We start from the raw sequence: 24,059 nt of genomic DNA on the forward strand, positions 1-24,059 counted from the left end.
ACTACAACTCAAACTCAGACTTAGACTCAGAGAGACTCCTTCTAGCACCTAGTCTTGCAAATGTAACTTGATGATTCAAACACCTTTCCAAGCCCTCCTTTTATGGTGAATTAAAAGTTGGAAACCATTTGTGGTCTTATAAAACCATGGGAAAAACAACCATGCCACCTATTACCCAGTTGTCATTTGCAACTCCAAGAATAACATTTTCGTCCATAATTTTGTCGGCTAGTTTAGACCCTCATAAAAGCTATATAATGAGTTGTTTATACTCTTAGCCCTCCTATGTTTTTCGAGGGACAAGACACATTTTTAAAAACTCGTACACCTTTTTCCAACTCAAAAACATGTGGAAAACTACCACAAACAAATTCTAGAATTTTCTACAATATTTTGGAAAAAGCTTGCAAAGTTAAGTCACAATTCTCAACATTCTCCCACTTCTCAAATACCTTGCAAGAGTTAGGGGATTCAAAGTAACATGGACTCAATTGATATGAGCCGAGAGGCCCATGAGCTCTAAGCACCATTTGAACCTCTTTGTACTCATGGCCTTAGTTAATACATCAACAACATTTGCCAAAGTCTCCACCTTCTCTAGCTTCACCTTGTCGTCCTTGACTATGTCTCTCACAAAATGATATTGTATGTCAATGTGCTTGGTCATGGCATGAAATGTAGGGTTCTTCACTAGGCATATTACACTCTGACTATCATTATAAATTGTCACTGCACCTTATTTGAACTCTACATCTGAACACAGTCTCTTAATCTAGATAACTTCCTTGTAGGCATGAGTAGCTACCATATACTTTTCCCCAGTAGTTAGACAAAGTGACCACAAGTTTTCACTTACTCATCCAACTGATTGCACCACCAAATAATGTAAACACATATGCACTAGTGTATATTCTTCTATCAACATCGCGGGCCTAGTCTGAATCCACAAAGCCATGAAAATCCAAAAATGCTCTTTTCCTATTCCATGGAAACATATAGAGTACTTTGAGGTACCCCACAAGTATATGAAAACTTTTTTCAGTGCATCACAATGTGCTCTTCTTAGATTAGACATGTAACAGGAAAGTACTCCCACTACTTGGGCAATGTTCAGTCTTGTACAGACCATAACATACATCAAACTTCCAACAACACTCTAATACAATATTCGACTCAGCTCTTCCATCTCCAATGGGGATGAAGGATACTATGAGCTAGAAAGCTTTGTTCCCATAGTAATAGGAACACTCAGTGGTCTGGAATCCTTGTATATTGAATCTTCTAAGGATATTACCAACATACTTACTTTGACCTAGCGAAAGCTTTCTATTTTGTCTATACCTTATAATCTCCATTCCTAGAATGTACCTTGTTGCACCAAGATCTTTCATTTCTAACTTTGTTGAGAGCTGAGATTTTAATTCTACAATCAAACCTTTTTCTTTTCCAGTAAACATGTCATCAACATATAAGGCAATGACTAGGAAATTATCACCATCAGACTTGTAGTATATACAGTGATTAGTTTTGGATTGCACAAATCCCAAACTCAATACATATGTATCAAACTTTTGGTACCACATCCTAGGACTTTTTTTTAAACCATACAAGGATTTCTTCAATTTACAGACCAAATTACTTTTACCCTTCACCACAAAGTGCTCTAGCTGTGTCATATAAATTTCTTCCTGCAAATCTCCATGAAGGAAAGTTGTCTTCACATCCATCTGCTCAACTTCTAGATCATAAGTAGCTGCAATAGAAAGTAAAATTGAATGGATGTCATTCTTTTTATAGGAGAAAAAATTTCACCATAATCAATTCCTACAACCTAGGAGTATCATTTTGCAACCAATCATGCTTTATACTTCTCAATGCTTCCATATAAACCCATCTTACTTTTGAACACCCATTTACAACCAACAGGTTTACATCCTTCAGGCAATGGTACAAGGTCCCATGTATCATTCTTTTTAAGAGCTTCCATCTCTTCTTCCATGATAATTTCCAAGATTCTGAATCGTTCATACCAAGAGCCTCTTTTATAGATTTTGGTTCATCAATGTTAGCATTTAAAGCAAGTATATACCTCGAATCATTAGGAGAATATCCATACCTTTCTAGTGCTTTTCTCTATCTACTAGACCTTAGAACAAGATTTGGTTTAGGTTCATATTTAGATTCTTCCTCTTCCTCTAATGGTTCATTATTCTTAGAGCTCTCTTCAAAATCTCGCCTTTCTAAGGGTCTCAATTCAACTTTCTTAGGTGTACCAGGAAGTTGAATCACATCTTTCTTTTCTTCTATCTGTTTTGGCTGCACTGTAACAAAAGAAGGCTTAGTTTCTCTAAAAATAACACTTTTGGAATAAAATACCTTTTGTGCAATAGGATCCCAAAGCTTGTCTCCTTTTACACCATAACTATATCCGATGAAGATACATTTGATAGCTTTGTTGTCCAATTTTGTTCGCTTCTCCTTTGGCACATGAGCATATGCTTCACAACCAAATTTTTTTAGATGTCTAAGTGAAGGCTTGTGGCCCAACCATGCTTCTATTGGTGTCTTATCAATAAGAGTTGATGTAGGAGACCTATTTATAAGGTAGAAAGTAGTGACTATAGCTTCAGCCCAGAACTTTTGTTCCAATCAAGCTCCATTTAACATATTCGTAGCCTTCTCTAGCAAGGTCATGTTCATTCTATCTGCAACTCCATTCTGCTATGGAGAATACAGAGTTGTCTTCTCTCTCTTAATACCACAATCTTTACAAAATATATCAAAATTATTGGAGCAAAATTCACTGCCATTATCAGGTCTTAAACACTTTATCTTCTTTCTAGTTTGTAACTCAATCATTGTTTTAAATTCTTTGAAACAAATGGAAACTTGAACTTTACTCTTAAGGAAATAAACTCATGTTCTTCTATGGAAATAATCAATGAAAGAAACATAATAAAGTGATCTACCAATAGAAGGAACATCGATTGGACCAAATACATCTGAGTGGATTAGATCCAAAATACATGAGGACTTGTGAGAACTTGAGTAAAACTGAACACAATTTTGTTTACCATAGATACAATGCTGACAAAAAACAAACTCAAGATTGTAGTCATTCAACCCATCAACAAGGTTTTGACTTTTTAGGGTTTGTAGACCCTTCTCACCTATGTGGCCAAGTCTTTAGTGCCTTAACATAGTCTTCTCTACATGTAACTTTCATTCAGTAGATAGAGCACCCTTGGTTATCTAGAAACCATCACCATCTATTGGAAGAAAAACCCTCTCCTTCTCCAACAAAGTAGTCCTCTTCAAAATCTTATCAGAAGTACTATTGCACTCAACTGTGAATGCATCAAGCTAGTACAACATACCTAATCTGCTTCCTCTTAGTATTACCATAGCACCTCTCACCATTTTAACACCTACTTCATAAAATTGTACATTTAAACCCACATCTATTATTTCGATAACAAATAACAAATTCCTCGCTAGCCCTAGGATACGAAAGACATAATCAAATATTCTAATTCTACCATCAAAAAATTTCACACAAATACCTCCAGGACCAATAATACCAGTCATGAACGCAACATATCAATACTCTCCAATGCTTAGGATATTCCCAGGCAATGTAGTATCATTAGTATTCATGCTAATAGAATTTTCCATAGGAGGCCACAAGACAAAATACTATGTGATGTGTTATCCATGGATGCTTGTCATCTCCTTCTAGGTAGATCATGGCTATATGACAAAGATGCTATCTATTATGGGAAGAAGAATTTCTATTCATTCAAGAAGGATGGAGTGACCTTGATGTTGAGTTTCTTCACAAATCTTCAAGAACCCCCAAATAAGTCATGAAGTTCCATTATAAATACAATTTATTCAATATTCTATAGGTATCAATATAGTTTCCTCAATTCAATCATCCATGATCAAATAACAAATCAATCTTGAAAACATAGACTTTAATTCTGTCATTCGAGACATCCTTGCATACAAAGATTCATAACTTTTAAACCAAATTTTATTTCTTCAATCCACCCATTAGTATTAGGTGCAATTAGGTTTTCAAAAAAATATCCAAAAAACATGAACATCTAATGGTAGAATCTAAATTTATGGTCTATACATTGAGACCCATTTTCTGTGACTCCATTGAAGATGGTTAAAAATGGTCATAACTTATACAAAAGTTAACAAAAATGTACCAAATCAATTTCATTAGAAATCTGATTCATTCCTCTTTCCTGAAATATAAGTTTCATCCCTTGAAATAGAAATTAAATATTCATACATGTTTCAATATGACTATAATTTGAAAATCTGAAAAAAAAAGTCATCCATAAAATGCTTATAATTTTCTCAAATCTGCATGAAAGAAACTCAAACTAAAATCAACGAAAGGATTATTCATTTTCCTACTCTATCATATCAATAATATATCATTTCCAGGCTGTACATTTATGTACAAAGCCTGAAAACAATAAGAGAGCTAGAAAACTAATTAAAATAACAAGTTAGAATCACTCTAAATTAGTTACAAATGTTACTATTTCCTTCTATTCTGATTTGGTTCGACCTTATAATCAATTTTATAGTTTCTTGGCCATTTTAGACCTTACAAATACTGCCCATGACCTTTGGACTTCCTTTTACAAATTTAATGCAATTTTACATTGTTGCATTTTTTTGCAACTCTTCACCTTCTTGACAACTTTTGAGACTTTGGACAAATGTGATGGCATGACTTTGCATAAACCTTAAAGACATATTGAAATGACCATTGAATAACTTTTTACATGGTTATTATCCTTTCAAGGGTCATTTCACAACTTTTGACTTCTTAAGCCAATTGGGACTTTAACTATGACAATGTGGACAACATTACATTGTTGTTACAACTTTTCTTTTCAATTGAATTCCATAGAATGACATTGGAACATATATGAATGAAAATAAATTATTAAAATATCCATTATGATCTCTTGTAATTATATGATGGCTAAGTGCTCCTACACTAGACATATAAGATTCAATCACTTGTAGAATAAAGCATGCATATGACCACATATCATAACCTCCTACTTATGAGTAGGAAAGAGTTTTTGAGTAATTTCAAAGAGGAACAAGAGATTGGGTTTGCAGTTAAGCTGAAACCTAAGGAAGAAGAGGTGAAGAAATAAATGACCTTACCAAAGAAGGTACAAGAATTGTTTAATTAGTTCAAGGCTATCATTAGTGATGGTACACCTACTACACTTCCTTCACAAAGGAAAGTTAGTAATCAAATAGACTTTGTGCTAGGGGCTTCACTATCAAACAAAGCTGCTTATAAGATGACTCTAAAACACAACAAGGAGATTTCTAAGCAAGTGCAAGAATTTCTAGGTCAAGGTCAGACTTGGGATCAAGTCGTATCAAAAGCAGAGTTTGCCTATAATGAAAGTATGAACAAAATTACAAGGAAAAGTCATTTCAAATAGTATATGGTTACCATACAAGAGGCATATGCTTGTTGGAAATATTCAAGATATGACAGGTTACTAAGAGGAGAGGGGTGAATTAGTAACTTCAAAAACTTTAAAGCAATTCAACACTTTAACCATGTATACTATTCACCATTCATTCATCTAATCTACTGCATGTATGAGAGATCAAACATTCATAACATATGTACATAGTGATTTGGTGACCCAGAAACCTTTCAAATAGAAAGTAAAACTAGGGTGGGGATGATACCCACAAAACTTCAATACTGCAGTATAAAGTTGGCGTGTTAAGGCTTACATTGACCACTTCTAGTGATTTGCTCTGTTAGGAGCACAAAGGACTGCTAGGTCCACCTTGTTAGAGGATTTACAAACATACAATGAAGTATGCACTTGGTTAAGAGATTTACACAAGACTATTAAGTCTACCTTGTTAAAGGATTTAGAGACTGGTTCACCTGTTAGGATGAAATAGTAGATTTGACTTAGAACTTGATTACTGATTAGATCTTTGAAGTACATATCACCTCTTGTGATTGATGAATCTTTACTATTCGTTGTTGACCTTGTTGGGTATTTTGCTTTGCTGCTGATTCGCATTCACTCTTCTCAAAACATTACATGTCTATTCCTTAATACTCCTATCCATACAATGTAAATGATATAATATATTTCATATATATATCATTCCAATAATTATAATTGCAAGGTTGGCTAAAATACAAGTGAACAAAACATTACTGAGTTGGCCAATAGTAAATAACTGGGGTTCATTGAACTGACTCGGTGACATTTTGATATTCGACATCCACTACATTACTCGACATCATCATGCATTTGGTAGAAGTGAAGGCTTGGTCGATACTAATCACTTGATGTAGTTTTGAACTCGATGACCATTGGTGACTCAGTAGATGTGGTGTTATTCAGTAGATACTGCATGCTGAGTTTACCTTGCTTTACTCGGTAAACATTGTAACTTCCATGCTCATTTTACACCGACTTCCCATGACACAGTCTGACTGCTCGGTGGATACTGAGATGCTTGGTAGATACTGTGAAGCTCAATGTAAACTGTTGAACACTTCTAAGCTTGGTGAGTGTAGGAAACTAAGTGCTGAGCTCAGTAGCTATACTGATATAGATAAGTGTTGTCACTAATGGCAATAATAACTTACTACCAACAATCTCCCCCTTTGGCATTAGTGACAAAACACTTATAAGCCAAAACATATGTACATAACCTGACTCACTAAAATTTGGTTTTTCAAAATTGATCTTTGTAGAACTACCGCATATACATTTCTACATATATATTCTTGATGACTTATAATGTATATACAAAGATACTTATGTACACATGCTTACTCTATTGAGCCCTAACTCCCCCTTTCACTTGTACTGATAACTCTCCCATTTATTATTCTGGATCTCTCCCCCTTTTTGACAATAATGCCAAAAGGACTATATATATATGATTTATATGGTTACACAAAAGTGAGATAGAAAATCTTGATGTACCTTAAGGATGGTGGCAAAACTATTATCCCAAGTCTGCTGCAAAATTTGACAAGTGGAGAGAGCAATTTGAACTTCTGCTGATAATTGGATCATGTGATCAGCCACTGAGAAGTTTTGATCTTGGACCAATCTTTTGCAGTGAGCAATATGTTTATGCATTGTGTCCATGATAGGAAGGATCATGTTTTGGATGTCTATTAGTGTAGACCAGATCCTTTCTTCCTCTCTCAATAGTTATGCCTGCACATCTTCCAAATATCTTATTTTGGTGTGATGGGAGATTATGGAGGAGGAGTCCACCTTTAACTTGGATGCACTTGATTGCATATCAATGTCAATCTTATTTAGCTTATCCTTTATTTCTTTAGTAAAACCAGAAACATCACAAAGTTTGGCAAAAAGTGATGCCACATTATTAAAAGAATTTTCAAAATTACCAAAAAATGTGGACAATTCAACTTGCTTGACTGCTATCCGTTGAGCAATATGCTCTAGCACCTTGTTATCAAATTTTCTTTCAGCCTTTTCAATTAGTTTCTCTTGTCTGGAAGGATCTTCATTAAATTTTTGTACTGCCTCTTCTAGCTAAATCAAAATGTGTTCAGTGGAATCTACTTCAATACCTATAGCTTCTGTAATTACATCCTTGGCATTCTCAATTATTCTGTATTCCTTATCCCTTTTAGATCTTAACTACTTCTGTGTAGCTTTCATCTCTATGAGTTGACTGGCTAACCTCATCTCTTCAATGGTAGCAGTGTCATAGTCAATCTTTGGTATTACTATCTCTGTGTCTAAGTCAATGTCTTCTCCAATTTCCTTTCCAGCGATTAGAAGTTTTAATGGATGCCTTTGTTTGACTTCTGTGATGACTAGTTTGACCTTAGGAACAGACACAATAGTGGAGATAGAAGGGCTAGTAGTGAAAAATGGGATAGGGCTCAAGGATTGAATAACAATAGAAGTACTAGCCAGATCAAAAATTAAAACACTTCCCAAAAGTGGTGACACACTCGGTAGAGTATTATAGCAATATCTGAACTGATTGGAGTTGAAGTGGATACAAATAATGTTGACAAAAACAAAACTGTAGAACTTACTAGAATTGATGAAGAAAAAATTGTAGAACTTACCAGTACACTAATTGATGGTGAAGGAGCTAAGGAGGCTAACTTGGTAGCTAAAGAAGTGACAAGCAGCTCAATAGATGAAGTGCTTGGCACATCTATTTTAGATAAATGGAGCCAGGAGGTAGCTGGTGAATATTGATCAATTGAAGTGACTGTTGTGCTTACAATTTCACTTGCAAAAGTTGTCTCCATAGTAGATTTAACTGTCGTTTGGTGGAGATTGAGGAAGAGATGCAATAACTGCTACTGCAATTCTTTTTGGGTCATCTTCGTCTTTTTCTTCCTCAAGTGCTTCTTCCTCCTTGTCGTCTTCCTCTTTTTCCTTCATTAGTGCATGCAACTCTCTTGGTGTGACTGTGATGGATGGAGTGTTATCAAAATCATTGTTGTCACTGCTATCATCATCCTTAATTTCAACGAGATCAACTGATGGCTTCTTGAGATGATATGCATCACTTCAAACATTTGTAGCATTTTTGACAACTGATTCAATGTCTTTTAATAATATAAGACAAGTATTGAATCTCTTATTCATTCTTCCTTCATGATCTTTTATTAGTTTTTTGACTTTTGCATCTATCAGACTGGGTACTAATTGCTTCAGTTTTTCCCCAAATATATCTTTGACAGTTTGCATCGTGTTCTCCCATCTGACTTTTACTTTGTCAAGAAGTACTACTGGAATTTGTGATGCAAATTGATCAGGAGAGAATTTCCAAATTCCCAACTTTTCCATTACCAAGTCTTCAATCTCCTTTTGTTCTACAGGAGTCCAAGTTTCATATTTGAGAGCCTTAAAATTGTTGATACCTGCTCCAATCCTTAACTATTTTAGCCTTTCCTCAAATGTGAGTGGAGGCCTGACAAGTACAGTTTCTTGCTTGCCTTCCTTGGTTCTCCTAGTGATTACTGCAGTTGGCTTCTTCTGAGGTTTGGTGATAAACACCTTCCCTTTCTTCTTTGGTAGTTCCTCTTCTTTTTCATATTCATGTTTTTTGCCTTCTTCTTTTGCTTCTTCTTCGTCCTCTCCTTTACCTTCAGTAAGCATTAGAGGGCTAGTTGCAGTTTTCAATTTTGCTATTGTCCTCTTGCCTTTGCTTATAGCCTAGGGTAGCTTGATTTCAAGCTCAATTCTAGCCTTTGCTTCATCATAAGTGCCAAAGGTAGGAAGCTTAGGATCTATAGGCTCATTCACCAGTGCTTCAATAATATCCTTGGTTTCATCAATATTGACCTCATAAGGAAGAGGTTTCACCCATGCAACTTGGGGTCTGATTGCCTGAATGTATACTCTATCACAGTCAACCATGAAGCATACATCATCTTTGTAATCTTCAACCAATTTTGGTGGAATTCGAAACCTATTATTCATTCTTTCCTTGAAATCTTCAAAATATTTATCCATAACCTTCTCAAAATTTTCACCCATGTTAGAAATAAACTCATTAATTTGATATAGAATTGGGGTGTCTTTTCTCCATAGAACTGAGCCCTTTGATGGAAAGAATTTTTGAACATAGAAAAATAAATAAGTCAACAGGGAACCAAATTTGTAGGGATTATTCTTTGAGGTCCTTATGCTATTCATATTCTTGTTCAATTTTTTCAACAATAATTCTGACAGGTCAAATTCCAGATTTTTCTTCACAATATTGAATGCCAAATCCATGGCCTCACAGGGCACATTGTTCAAATGACTAGAGCTATAAATCTTGTGAGCAATGACGTGAATGCCAAACCTTAATTCAACATCAGAAATAGTGCTAACCTTCAAACCTCTACCGTCTTATTCAACTAGGGTTTCCTTCTGAAGTTTGTCCCGACTTAGGGTTTTGGTAGTTTTGGCTTTGCTGAGTATGGGGAGACCAGTAATCTTATGAATCATCTTCTTGGTGATTAATACTGGTTGTTCTAACCATAGTTGACCACTGTGAACATGAATGAGTATGTACCTGATCCACTTAATCTAGAAACTTCTTGACATATGCGAGATAGGGTTAATCCCTTAATCTCTAGATGCTTATGTCTGAGTTTCAAAGTGCCATCAATACTCATTTCTCCTAGGGCATTATCCATTTTTAGGTTTCCAATCTCTTGAACAAAACATTCAAAATGTGGACGAATATCATTTATTAGGAGTACCTTTGGTGGAATTTGGGATTGAGCTCCATTAGGGTCAAGTGACTCTGCAATGGCCAGAACAATTTTGAAGTTAGGCACTTTCCATTCTACACCCTTTACCAGCATCTCTGAACCCTTCTTTGCCCTACTGTTGCTGCTACTCCTGGATGCCATCGCTGCTCAGTAGGTGTAAGAAAAGATTTTGAACAAATTCTTTGCTAGAGAATCACTTGAAATTGCTTGGAATTGCTTTGGAATTACTTGAATGCACCTGAAATCTGTTAGCTCTAAAATCGTGACGAAGAATGAAATCAAATTCTAGCTTTTTGACAAAAATTTTGTCATTAATGCTCGGCACAAAAGTAGCTGAGATGACATAGTGCTTGATAGGTTGTCATTCATTCACTTGCTTAGTAGAAGCTAACAACTTGGTGATCGAACAAAGCTTTTATTACTCTAACCTAGCTCGGCAAGGTCTTCAACTGACTCTCCTTGGTAGATGCAACTTGGCGAAAGATACGCTTTCTTTGATCCTTGTGTATATGGAATACTGATTGATCATTTTGCTTTCTTTTATTTGGAACTACTTGAGATATCACTTGAAGATGTAGTTCCATATCCTTGTTTATGGATCTAACTGGAAATGGTGGAGTCACCCACTACTTGAGTGACATTGCCATCATTTGAACTGTCTTGCTCGGTAGATTTAGGAATCCACTATTGTCTCATTTGCTTTCGAATGTTATCAGCTTTAGCTTTCCTTTCATCTTCAACTCTTCCTATATTCATGCAATTCTTGGCTATATGACTGAGTTTAGTGCATGTATAGCACCTTACAGTAGTGTCCTTCCTTAGGTGATGTCTTGCACAGTTTATACCAATGTGTCCTTATTCTCCACAATAATGACATCTGCACTAGGTATTGTAGTCCCATCCAAATATTTCTTTAACAAGTTGTTCAGCTGGATTGAATGATTTGGATCTGCTTTGGAGTGTCTTGTGACCATGCGTCTTGCATTTGTGACAATTTCCTTCAAATTTTGGTTTCTCCTTGCATTCATTAGCTTTATGACCATGTTGGCTGCAATTGTAGCATTTACCATTGAATTTTCCTTTTCCATTGCTCCAACATTTTTTTGATGTATGACTTGACTTACCACAATGGTTGCAAGTAGGTATTTGATTCCTTTGGGCACCTTGTTTGGAGGTTTCACCTTCTTCCTTATATCCAAGACCAGCTTTACCTTTTTTTCTATGAAGATTCTGCTCACTTTGTTGATTTAATTGAGTCATGTCTGCTTGAGATTTCATTATCCTTTCATTGACTTGCTTTTTAGTGAGTAAGTCATTTTCCAAACTTTCATTGATTTTTCTTTCAGATCTCAAGTCACTTTGTAAGCTTTCATTGATTTGTCTTTCATTGATTAAATCATTCCTCAGGCTTTCATTCTCAGATCTCAAATTCATAATTTCTTCATTTTCATTAGATAGTTGATTTATAAGATCTTCATGCTGATTGAATTGATTATTTTTTGCCTCCAAATTTTCATTTTCTTTGTTTCTCTGTTCCAAGACTTCACATAGCTTGATTGATTGGATTTCTTATTCTCTTTTAAGCTTCCTTACTTCTTCCTGTAGAGAGTCATTCTTTGCTAGGAGTTCCTTGATTGCCTCATTGGCTTCATCTGAACTATTTGATGGTGAAAGGTCTTCAATCTTTTCTTCAACATACTGATGGTCATTCATTTGTCTTGCAAGCTCCTTCCTTCTTTTTAGGGATTGGGAAAGATGCTCCTTTTCTTTTTTGAGTTGAGCCATGGCCATTTCCAAATCTAGCTTTTCATATTCAATAGCTTTGTGAAGTCTGAATATCTCCATTGTCCTTGATCTTTGCTCAAGTTGTCAAACTTTATCCTAATAACCACAAAAGCTTTGATACCAATTGTTGGAGATACTCAAGATATGACAGGTTACTGAGAGGGGAGGGGTGAATTAGTAACTTCAAATTTTTTAAAGCAATTCAACACTTTAACCATATATGCTATTCACCATTCATTCATCTAATCTACTACATGTATGAGAGATCAAACATTCATAACATATGTACACAATGATTTGGTGACTTAGAAACCTTTCAAATAGAAAGTAAAACTAGAGTAGGGATGATACCCACAAAACTTCAATATTGTAGTATAAAGTTGGCCTACTAAGGCTTACATTGACCACTTCTAGTGATCTGCCCTATTAGGAGCATAAAGGACTGCTAGGTTCACCTCGTTAGAGGATTTACAAACATACAATGAAGTATGCACTTGGTTAAGAGATTTACACAAGACTGTTAAGTCTACCTTGTTAAAGGATTTAGAGACTGGTTCACCTGTTAGGATGAAACAATAGATTTGACTTATAAATTGATTGCTAATTAGATCTTTGAAGAATAGATCACCTCTTGTGATTGATGAATCTTTACCGTTCGTTGTTGACCTCGTTGGGTATTTTTCTCTGCTACTGATTCGCATTCACTCTTCTCAAAACATTACATGTCTATTCCTTAATACTCCTATCCATACACTGTAAATAATATAATACATTTCATATATATATCATTCCAATAATTATAATTGCAAGGTCAGCTAAAATACAAGTGAACAAAACATTACTAAGTCGGCCCAATAGTAAATAACTTGGGTTCAATGAGCTGACTCGGTGACCTTCTGATACTCAACATGCACTACATTATTTGGCATCGTCATGAATTCAGTAGAAGTGAAGGCTCGGTCCATACTAATCACTTGACATAATTCTGAACTCGGTGACCACTGGTGACTTCATAGATGTGGTGTTACTCGGTAGATACTACATGCTAAGTTTACCTTGCTTTACTTGGTAAACATTGTAACTTGCATGCTCGGTTTACACTGACTTCCCATGACATAGTCTGAATGCTCTGTAGACACTGAGATGCTCAGTGGATACCAAGATGCTCAGTGGATACTAAGATGCTTGGTAGATACTGTGAAGCTCGGTGTAAACTACTGAACACTTCTAAGCTCGGTAGCTATACTGATATAGATAAGTGTTGTCACTAATGGAAATAATAACTTAGTGCCAACATATGTTAACTCAGAGAACTGAAACTACATGAATAAATGAGTGGACATGTGGATGACTTTGCACAATCCATGAAGGAGGTACATAAACAGGTCAAGAGAACATTGGGTGAAGCTACTCAAAAATTGAAGTAAAAAATGGATACAAATAGGAGAGATGTGCTATTTGAGGTAAGAGATTGGGTGTTAGTGCATTTGAACAAAGCTAGAATTACCAAAGATATTCCTACTAAGTTAAATATGAGGAGGATAGGGCCTTGTAGAGTGCTTAACAAAATATGGATCTAATGCCTAAAGATAGACTTACCGCTAGGTTTGACAATTTCTCCTATCTTTAATGAGAAAGATTTGATTTAGTATAAAGGACTTGACATGAAAGAAGGACACAAGAAACAAAGGTCAAGGATGACACTAAGGAGGTAAATATTCCAAGCAAGCCCAAGCCTCAAGCTAAAAAAATTTTAGATTCTAAAGTGAAAAAAATACTAGACATGGTATCTATATGGAACATCTCATGAAGTGGAATAATCAATAGAGTTTGAGGCATCAAGGATAGTTCAGAGTGAGGGCATAAAGGATAGTTGAGAGTGAGTTTAAGAAGAAAGGTATCTCTACTAATCTTCTTAATGTTTATCCACCATGAGTTCTTTGTTGTAGGGGGAGAATGGTGTAGGAGCACCTAGGATCTAGGTTAAGGTCCTGAAACATTTTGGCTTGTAGATGGTTCTAACCAACCATCAGTGAGTAAGCACTAAATATAAAGCTTCAAGGTGCAACTAGGGGTAGATAGATAGGTGGGTGAATGAAGAGTCTTTAGGTTGTTAATATTGCTTAAAGTGGCTTGAATAGATTAAAGGTTGACAAAGAGTTGAACAAAAACACCAACATTACGAAATGGTGTTGAAAGTTAGTTTCAGACCATATGAGACTCATTTGTAAGGTTTTTAGGTTCACAATTGGTCAAAATGCAAAGTTGCAAAAAGTTGCTCAAGTAGTTTTGGATTTTGCAAAAGGTGCACTCGACAACTTTTGCAAAACTGAAACACCTTGCACTTTTCAGTTATTGGGTCTGTACAAAAGGTTATCACACATGTACCAACACTATATAACACCATCGTGTGCCTAGGAAAAGGGTTGGTGTTGAGATTGTACGAATTGGAGTTGAAGCAATAATGCATTTGACATATTTTTCAGTTATAGTCATCTTGCTTACCCTAACATCCAATGTGAATGGATTGATTAAGTTTTCTTTATTTCATGGATAGTTAGCATGTTGAATGTAGGTCTTTCAATATCAATTTGGTTTCTTAAAGTGCTGAGTAGGTAGGTGTTTAAAACTTGTTTCGACATTGTATAGTTTGCTGTCCTATTTTGAGTTTTAGTTAGGTTAATGACTCTTTCTTGAGTCCCATTGGTCAAATCACCATGGCCTTCTAGAATCAAGAAGAGCACTGCATATATAGTGTACATATGCATTTTGGGGTGCTCAAGAGGTTGTTTTCTATTTTTCCAAGCATTCCTTGGACGAGTCTGGCATACCTGGCTAGGAGTTACATGCTGAAACAAAGTGAGCAATTGGGTGGTTGGGATTGGTTTGTGCAAATCCAAGAAGTTGAGTTGGAGAAGAAGGTGTGGAGGTGCCTTGAACTAGTTTTGGTGATCAGGTGAGATCATTTTGTAAGACTTTGAAGTCAATATCTTCTATGTTGCAGTTAAACTCTTTGCAACCCTTAAAAACCCTTTAAGAAAGGGTATTAATGCTTAAGCCATATATGGATAGGTTGACAAACTAAAACCTAAGAAATCTAAAGGGTCTTTGAAAAGGGTATCTGGATCATTAATCAATTGGATAGCTTGTTTACAAGTTTTATGAGTTTGGACACTGCATTGGAGTTTGTGCCTTACCTTGCAGGATAGAAAGAAATACCTAGCTAGGAGCCTAGGTGAGTTAAGAGTGAAAAGATTTGGAGTAGTAATTGGTGTAATAAATCTTACAAAAGGGGATAATTGTGAGAGATCCTCTTGGGAATAGATTCAAGTAGTAACCCTACAGGATTACAAGAAGCCTTGGAGAGTTTTGGCATTGAGACTTAGACTACGACTTTTGGATGTAGTTACATCACCTTCCCATTATGAAAAAACCAATTCAAATCTATTAGGCCTTGAGTTGGGTTTCATGATTGGTTATCCATGAAAAAACATAATATTTTGTGGTCACCATTATTTCATTATCCAGGGCTTCCTCTTGCTAAGATCCCATGTATTTATGCTCTTTGTTTTTACAAATGTGGTGTTAGAATGCCTATGGATCCATTGTCTAGGGCTTACTATTAACTTGTGATCATGGAATGACCTTTAGACTCAGTTTTGTCTATCTTGCCCAGACCAACATACTTATGATCTATTGGTCTTAGCTTTGCCTTCATACATATTGCATAAGATTTACATTCATTCTACAAACCTTCGTAGAAGGATTGGAAGTGGTAGCCTTGGACTTCTCTTTCTAGTTACAAACCCAAGATGGGTTATAATTGGCTGGTCCCCCATTTGCCAATCATCACCATTCTCAACTAGCACTAGCATGTGTAGTCTTCTTAGAAATCTTTAAGACTTTGGTTTCTTGCTATTTGATCTAGTACCTCAAAATCAAATATTACACACTTTGATTAGTGCAATATTTTTCAAGGGTTTCCTTTGGGTTCCAAACTTACATACTTAGGGGTTACCGACCCCAAATGCCCTTTTGTCGATAATTAGAGACTTTTATCCATATCTTCTATTTTTCAAATAACCTCAACAATATTAGAGACGGACTCATGAATCTTAAGGACCTTTACGCTAGAACCCTTTTGTTGGAATTTGTTATTGTTGGTTGCTTTGCCCAGGATCTTCTTCAAGCTCTCACAAATTTGCTATGCTTGTAGGATAAGAATCTTATTCACATTATAAAAAGATAGAAATTTTTTTTTATTCACTCAAATTTTTGGATATAAATATTTCTGTGTGCAATAAATAATGTACGTATAATTTAATGTGATAATGCATATTCAGGTACACGCCAATAAAATTACTTTGAAGGTGGCCCACCTGCAAGAGTATAGCACGGCAAGGCTGTTGCTGGACTTCACTTCTATAGACTGGGCTCTTCCTCATGGCCACTATTGTGACTGCAGTTCATTATCTCAACTGTCTCAAATCCTGAGGTCCTAGGCCCCTTGCCGCTCTTCTAGTCGGTGAGTTGATACATGAAGGCACTGCTGGACTTCTCCATCATCTCATTGCTTTGCGCTGGACTAGCCTGTTGCTTCTCCCACCTGCTTGGGACCTGGTGGATCTAACTGGCTTGGTGACGGAGGTGAGTCTCTTTGGCCTACGGCCACTTCCTCCATGTGGTTTCCTTTCGTGGCATTGGCTACATCACCCTTTAAGATGGAGGACGAAGAAGAAAAAGAGAAAAATGAAGATGGGTAGCCCTTCATAGATATGGCCCTGGCCCTGTTGATATATGGCTTAAAAATGATGATCAAGATCCCCTCCTCCTTGGCTGACACTATTTTTGCCCCATGAGGTGACTTACTTTTTTATTTTATGAATAGTTAATTTGATTCTCACAGGTTGATTCTGTATCCCAACATTATTTTTCGGTTTGAAACTCTAATATTATAAATTAATCTAAAAGGCATATTCGTTAAAGATGTTATGGTACTAGCAGAAAATGGATGTGACGCAGCTTACCAATTTACATATTGGTGACTGTCCAAAATAACCGACTAATTTAAAATATTTCCTTTGAATCGGGGTTAGACATGATAGTCCTGATTTTGCTTTTGGCTTGAATGAAATTCTAAATATGATTGTTTATGATATCGTCACACTCTTTCTCAGTTTATCATTAAACTTCACTTGGTAGACAGAGTTTGAACCTGCGACAGAGAGAGGCTGCTGTTTCTTTCAATTTGTTTCCTTCTAAAAAAGCCAATATGCCCGTGTGATCATATCTTTTTCCGCTGTCTACAATTACGCTTTTTGCCGGCAAAGACAGGCAAAAGAAACAAAGGTCACACTATGCCTCGATAAGTATAGATATTAAATAATCCGCAGAACCTCTAGAACCTGAGATGCAATTTCAAGCAAACTTCGCAACTCTTCAGGAATGACTTTTCTATTTACATGTAAAAACTGCAATTATTTTTTAATTTTATCCTCCTGTTAGAATTTATTTTATTTTATTCCAGCTGAAGGAATGTAGCATGAATTGAGTAGTATTGCATACATGGTACTTGGTTTTGACATCTCACCTTAAGTATTCCTATAATTGTAAACAACATCACAGCTTTGTTTAGTTTTCTCGTCATATATTGCATATTAAACTGGAATTGCCAAACGCTACATAAACAATGCTTTTGAGAATTCCTTAAATGAAATTGTTTGGGTAATGGTTGCTGATTTCAATTACCACGCAGGCAAAATCACTGAAAGTGGAAAACGCTAATCTGGTGAAAAATGAAACAGAATGTCTATCAATAATACCCTCACTGCCATTGTCATTCTTCTTTTGCGTTAAGGCATGAATGAAAATATGAACATGTTACAGGCTGGTAGAAGTTGCACTCCAGCCACTTTAGCATTGACACCATGGAACGAGACAACGATAATTCGGATACAGATGCTGCAACTCAACAAGATCTACCTCAGACTAATTTAAATCTTACGTAATTCTGTAACTATAACTTCTGTGATTTCTGCTAAATGAGTGTTCTTTATATCAATGGAAAATTTATTCTATATATCATAAAAAAAATTACTGAGGAGATTGTATGTGTGCAGCCTGTCCTGAAGGGAACTCTTGTCCAAGAAATCTCTGCAAGTTATTTTGAGAAACTGTTAAGTACTTACAGTATTCAAACAGATCATACGATAGGAAATCTCAATATTCCATTAATGTTCGTAGACTTGCACCTGTCACTTTGTTTGGTACAACCCAGAAGCTAGAAAATAGAGGATGGTGACAAGCACGGAAAGGAACGGCTGAAGAGCTTTTTTTCCATTCATCAACAAAGTATACATGTTTATATAGTTGCAATGTATTTCTAAGCATTTTGTTAGCGAATGATTGCTAATTTTGGCTCTTTGATGGCAAGCTGGAACTTCGATGGTTAATTGTAGACCCTTACAGAATACACGATGGACACCTTATCTATATGTTTACAGTGCAAACATTGTCCCGCCCGATGCTTTAGTGAATACATCTGCCATGTTATCGTTTATTAAAAATTGCAGCTCTTTCTCTTTGAGGTGAGGCTTCTCTTATAGAATGATTATGTGATTCACTGTGCTAAAATCTTTCATGATAAACTCTATTGTTTTCTGACTTAGATTACTCTTTGATTTTGACACTTTAATTGAAATTGGTACTATCGTAGCCTAAAGAATGCATCTTAGCCAGATAGCTTCGCAGATATCACATTGTTCCATGACTATCTTTTATATTTGATAAATAGCCCTTAACAATGTTTCATTGCGATCTTTAATAATTGATAAAGAAATAGTTTGCTTCTTATTGCTCCAAGCGACACTGCTTGATCCTAAGCTAAATGCATTGTAGACACTTAAAAATCTTTAGAAAATAAAGTATTTTTATTTTCTGAAAAAGTTATGATGACATCATCATTTATTAATTAATTATTTATTTAATTAATTAATTAATTTTTATGCCATTAAATCCTTTTATCTTAATTAAAAATATTTAATTAAGGAATCCCTCCCAAAAATGTTTAAATCTTATTTAAACATTATTTCTTTATTTATTAATTATTTAATTAATAAATTGACCAAAAATCTTAAAATAAATTAAAAAAAAAAATTTTTCCCAAAAGTTGGCCAATTTTCTTATGACCAATAACCTCTTCCAAAATCTTCTAATCCTTCTTTAATTTTGATTAAAGGCTAATCCCATCATTTCCTACCCCTAATCTCAACTCAAAATATTTAATTAAAGTTAAATATTAATCCTCATGTTTATTAAAAAAGTTTTTTAAAATATCTCCTCAACCCAAACCCTTGAAATAAATAAAACTTTATTTATTTCCTAAAAATCTAATTTATCCTCATCCTAAGAAGTTCTAGACTCTTCTAGAAAGTCTTTATCCTCATCTTAGGAAATTCTAGACTATTCTAAAAAGTCTTTATCCTCATCCAAAGTCTAGACTCTTCTAGAAGATGTCTTTAAACCTAATCCTAATCCCTTCCTAACCTTGTCACATTCCCTAAACATGGGTTAAGACTTACTAACCCAAGCCAAAGTTAACAAATATCTCCTCCTTCACCCACCCTCATTAAATGCCATCCACTTGCCTATCCCTAAGCTAATCCTAAACCATCCTAATCCATCCTCTAATCATTTGCACAAGCCTAAGCAAGCTTAAAACCTTCCTAATCAAGTCCAAGTCGAATTTTCTCTCATCACCCTCAAAATATCTCAACCATAAAACTTTATGAAGTCCACTAGGTCATAAATGACTCTTACAAGCCCTTTTATTGCTCTTACAAGTCATTATGAGGGTCTTTATGAAGATTTTATCCCTTGAGCCTCCTTTGTTAACTCATCCTTCCCCTTTTCTCCATCCTCTCACCATGTGACATGTGTCACTCCTTGATTGGTTGTAAGGAAGCACAATCCATGTGCTCTCCTCTCATGCAATCTAAGCCCTCCATGAGCTTTTTCCCATCCTTGCATCTTAGCCCTCAATCCCTCAAGCCTCTTGCCTATAAATTGGATCCTTTTCCTTTTCAAAATAACACAATCCATGAAGTAAAGTCATAATGCCATTTTGAGAAGCCATTTTACATCAAAACCATACACTCACACCCAAATTCCAACTCCATTTGAAGCCCTTTTTGAAGCATAAAGCTTGAGCATACATCCTATCTATTTAGACAAAGCTACTCAACAAGAGAGCTTCTCATTGAGAGAGCCCATTAATGGCTCATATTCTCAATTGAGAGCTCATTTTAGTCTATCTTGAAGTTTATGAATTTTGTTTAGTTTGTAGAAGCTTTATTTAAATTTGGTTTCTATTAGCATACTAACATTGCTCATATACATTTTGGCACGCCCGGTGGGACCCCGCATGGGTCATCTTCATTAGCTTTTTTAGTCAAGTTTTGTATGTCATTTGCTGATTTTGGCTAATTTTTTTTGTTTTTGTGATTGGTAGGATTGTATAAATTGGTTTTGTAGGTCCACATGAGCATGAAGAAGACAAAGGAACTCATAATCTATCTCATAGTGTTTGCAAATTTTTCAAGCTTATAGGTGGACAAAGAACTTGAAATTCTTCTTCCTCTTCTTGTCTATATTCTTCTTATTCCATCTACTTCTTCTTCTTCTTCTTCTTGTGGGAGATCTTGGCCATTTTTTTTTAAGGAAGCAAAATCATACACACTTCTTTATAGTGCTTAAAATGAACCCCCAAATCATACTTAAATCCATTGAAAAATTAAAAATTTGCAAAAAAGAAAAAATCTTTTAACAAGTGAAACTAAACCAATCTAATCATTTGCATCCTTGCAACATCAAGGTTTTAGATGCATTCATGCAAAGTTAGGAACACTTCATTTTTGGAAATTTAAAAAGAACTTCAAATTTCCATTTCAAAAGGTTCAAAATCAACACTAAGTGCACACTAAAATCTAAATCAAACTCAAAGCATTAATCAAGGATAAAATGAACCTCATTTGCAAATATGTTAAAGTTCTTTTAAAAATCTCATGAAAACTAAGAGTCCTAAATGGTTTCCAAAATTGTCCTAAAAAGCTTTGTTATTTGTTCCAAACAAATGTCTTATTGCAAAATCTTGAATGTTTCTTAGGTTTTTCATGCATCAAAACAATCTAGGAATATCATTTTTGGGCTTAAAATATGCAAACTAGAACACAAAATCTTGAATGAAAACCAAAGTCCAAAGAGTCATTTTCACTTTTGAGTCCAAAACAATCTTGAATGATCTAAGGTTAAAACAAAGCACTTCAAAGTTCTTAAAACAACACACAAAATCTCAATCTTGAATGCTCAAAAGAAAACACTCGAATGTTTAACCACTTGTCTTTGAATGCATGTTGCTAAAATCACTCTTGAATGCCATGGATTAAAATTAAATTTTCCTTGAATGCATGATTAAAACAACAAATCCAATCTTGAATTCTAAGGATCAATTAACCATTGCAATATCAAACACTTCATTTAGAGCTTCTAAAAATTGAACAAAACAAATCTCTTTTCCACATGCAATCTAGGTAAAGTTTGATTTTTGGACATTTAAGAAACCTTGTTAAGTTAAAATACAAATTTGCAAAAATCAATTTGAGTAGTTCCTTGGACTCACCTCTTTTCTAATCACCCATCAAATACTAACCATTGGTTACAATCTTAGCGCCATTTATGGGGATGGGTCTACTTGAAAAAGGTGTTAAATGTTCCACAATCTAACTCACTCACTTGGTCTTTGAACGTTTACTTTAACTTTATCAAAATTCTTAAATGATCAAAACTCTAGATTAAATTGGATCCTTCCCCTTTTCAAAATAACACAATCCATGAAGTAAAGTTATAATGCTATTTTGAGAGCCAAATCCATACTAAAGCCATCTATCCACACCAAAAATCTACAATCATCCATTGAAGCCCTTTTTGAAGCATAAAGCTTGAGCATACATCCTATCTATTTAGACAAAGCTACTCAACAAGAGAGCTTCTCATTGAGAGAGCCCATTAATGGCTCATATTCTCAATTGAGAGCTCATCTTAGTCTATCTTGAAGTTTATGAATTTTGTTTAGTTTGTAGAAGCTTTATTTAAATTTGGTTTCTATTAGCATACTAACATTGCTCATATACATGCATAATCCACGTTGATTTACTCATCTTGGTCACCTGCCTATTCCAAATCTATTTAAGCTATCAAATTCAAATGGTTAGTACATTTAAAATTCAAAAGGTCAGTATAATCAATATACATATTTTAAAGTTATAACATCTATAATATTAAATGGCTCTAGTTTATAACACTTACAATATCAATTTACGCTTCCCATGACTTTTTAATGAGGTTCAAGGAGGCTGATTGAATATGCAATAGAAAGCCTTGTAGAGATCAAACAGTTAAACTTCCCACTTCACCCCATTTATCAATACAAAAGTTCCATTGACTTTTAATACCATTATCAATATACAATGTACCATTATCAATATACAATGTACCATTATCAATATACAATATCAATATTATCACTATAGAACATAATTCTTTGTTATAATGGAGTATATATTGGTTTAGCATATTTCAAGCCTTTTAATCAGTTTCTTTGCAAATTTTTAGTAACCAAAATATTATGTCAATTCCTAAAAATTAATATATTCAAGATCATTGAATTCTAATATCAATGATTAATCTCTTTTAATTTCATCGACTAATTCTATTAATTGCAAATTCCCATTAGCTCATCAGCATACAATGAAATCAAAACAACATTATCACATTGGTCATTGTTTATGTACATACTAGAATAGTTTGTATTCCTTATATACACTTTTTACAGAAGAACCTATTAATTTCACCTATTATAACTTTGTTTCTTGTTTGAGACAATACAATAGAGTCTTAAAAATGTGTACAAAATGTTTTTTTCCACTCTCTAAAAGCCTAAGTTTTTCATTGTTGAAATCTTGATTTTAAAATGTTAAGATAAAGGCTCCAATCAAACTTGGTGGGAAATGCAAACATAAGTCTCATAATATGCATTTGATCTACAAGTGAAAATGTATCTTCCCAATGTATTCTTTAATTGAAAAGTGGTCCGTCATTAATTGAAAAACATTTCTACATCTAATCTAGCTTTGAACTTGTCACTTTAAACTTAGTTTTAACTAAAAATTTATATCTTGCTGCAATCTAGCTAGTTCTCAAGCTCAATTATAAAGAATTGGATTGTACATAGCAAGTATAAAATATTCATTTTACCTAGTTGATAGTAGCTGAGCTTCCTTGTTTGATTCCACTTTCATCACAAGTTTCCTAATCTACTATATATGTTCCTTTTATTTAAGCTTGAATATCATCTAAAATCTCACCAAATATATTTCCACTAGAGAAAACCTTACATGTAAATCTCATTTTTTGGGTACAAACTAAATTTTCTAAATAAAAAATTATGTAACATGATTACATTTTTAAAGATTTAATTGATATAGGATATCATGTGCATGCATAAACTTTAGGGGAAGATGCCTCTGGTCACTACTTCATTGATTTCTAATCATGTACACCATCAAAAATTGCTTGATGATGGCATGAAATGTGGATATATAAGTTTTAACATATTTATGCACATGTACATGTATAATATGCACAAGTTACATATTTATTTTATTTATGATTCAAAATTTTATGTATTTAACATTGATACCACTTTCTCTTTAATATAGGGGTTAATACATTCTATACAACTCTATAGTCACTCTTTGGACCATGTAATGAGGATTCATCATGATGAGACTCAGGGAGTCAGTGCATAGATTTAGATAGTTGTACATGTGTTGGTTCCTATTTTATTAGTTCATGTATGTTTTTGATCTACATTTATGTGTGCTATGTATTTGATAGACACTTTTAACTCTAA

General features: G+C 34.6%; 1 pseudogene; it reads left to right on the forward strand.

Annotated features, from left to right (window-relative positions):
- LOC149564745 (MADS-box transcription factor 14-like) overlaps window positions 1-18,099 on the forward strand; it is a 222,146-nt pseudogene extending 204,047 nt beyond the window's left edge.
- Window positions 18,100-24,059: the final 5,960 nt, after the last annotated feature.

Source organism: Cupressus sempervirens, chromosome 3, assembly GCF_028749045.1.
Source record: "Cupressus sempervirens isolate cs-2001-9-10 chromosome 3, ASM2874904v1, whole genome shotgun sequence".
Classification (NCBI taxonomy): Eukaryota; Viridiplantae; Streptophyta; class Pinopsida; order Cupressales; family Cupressaceae; genus Cupressus; species Cupressus sempervirens.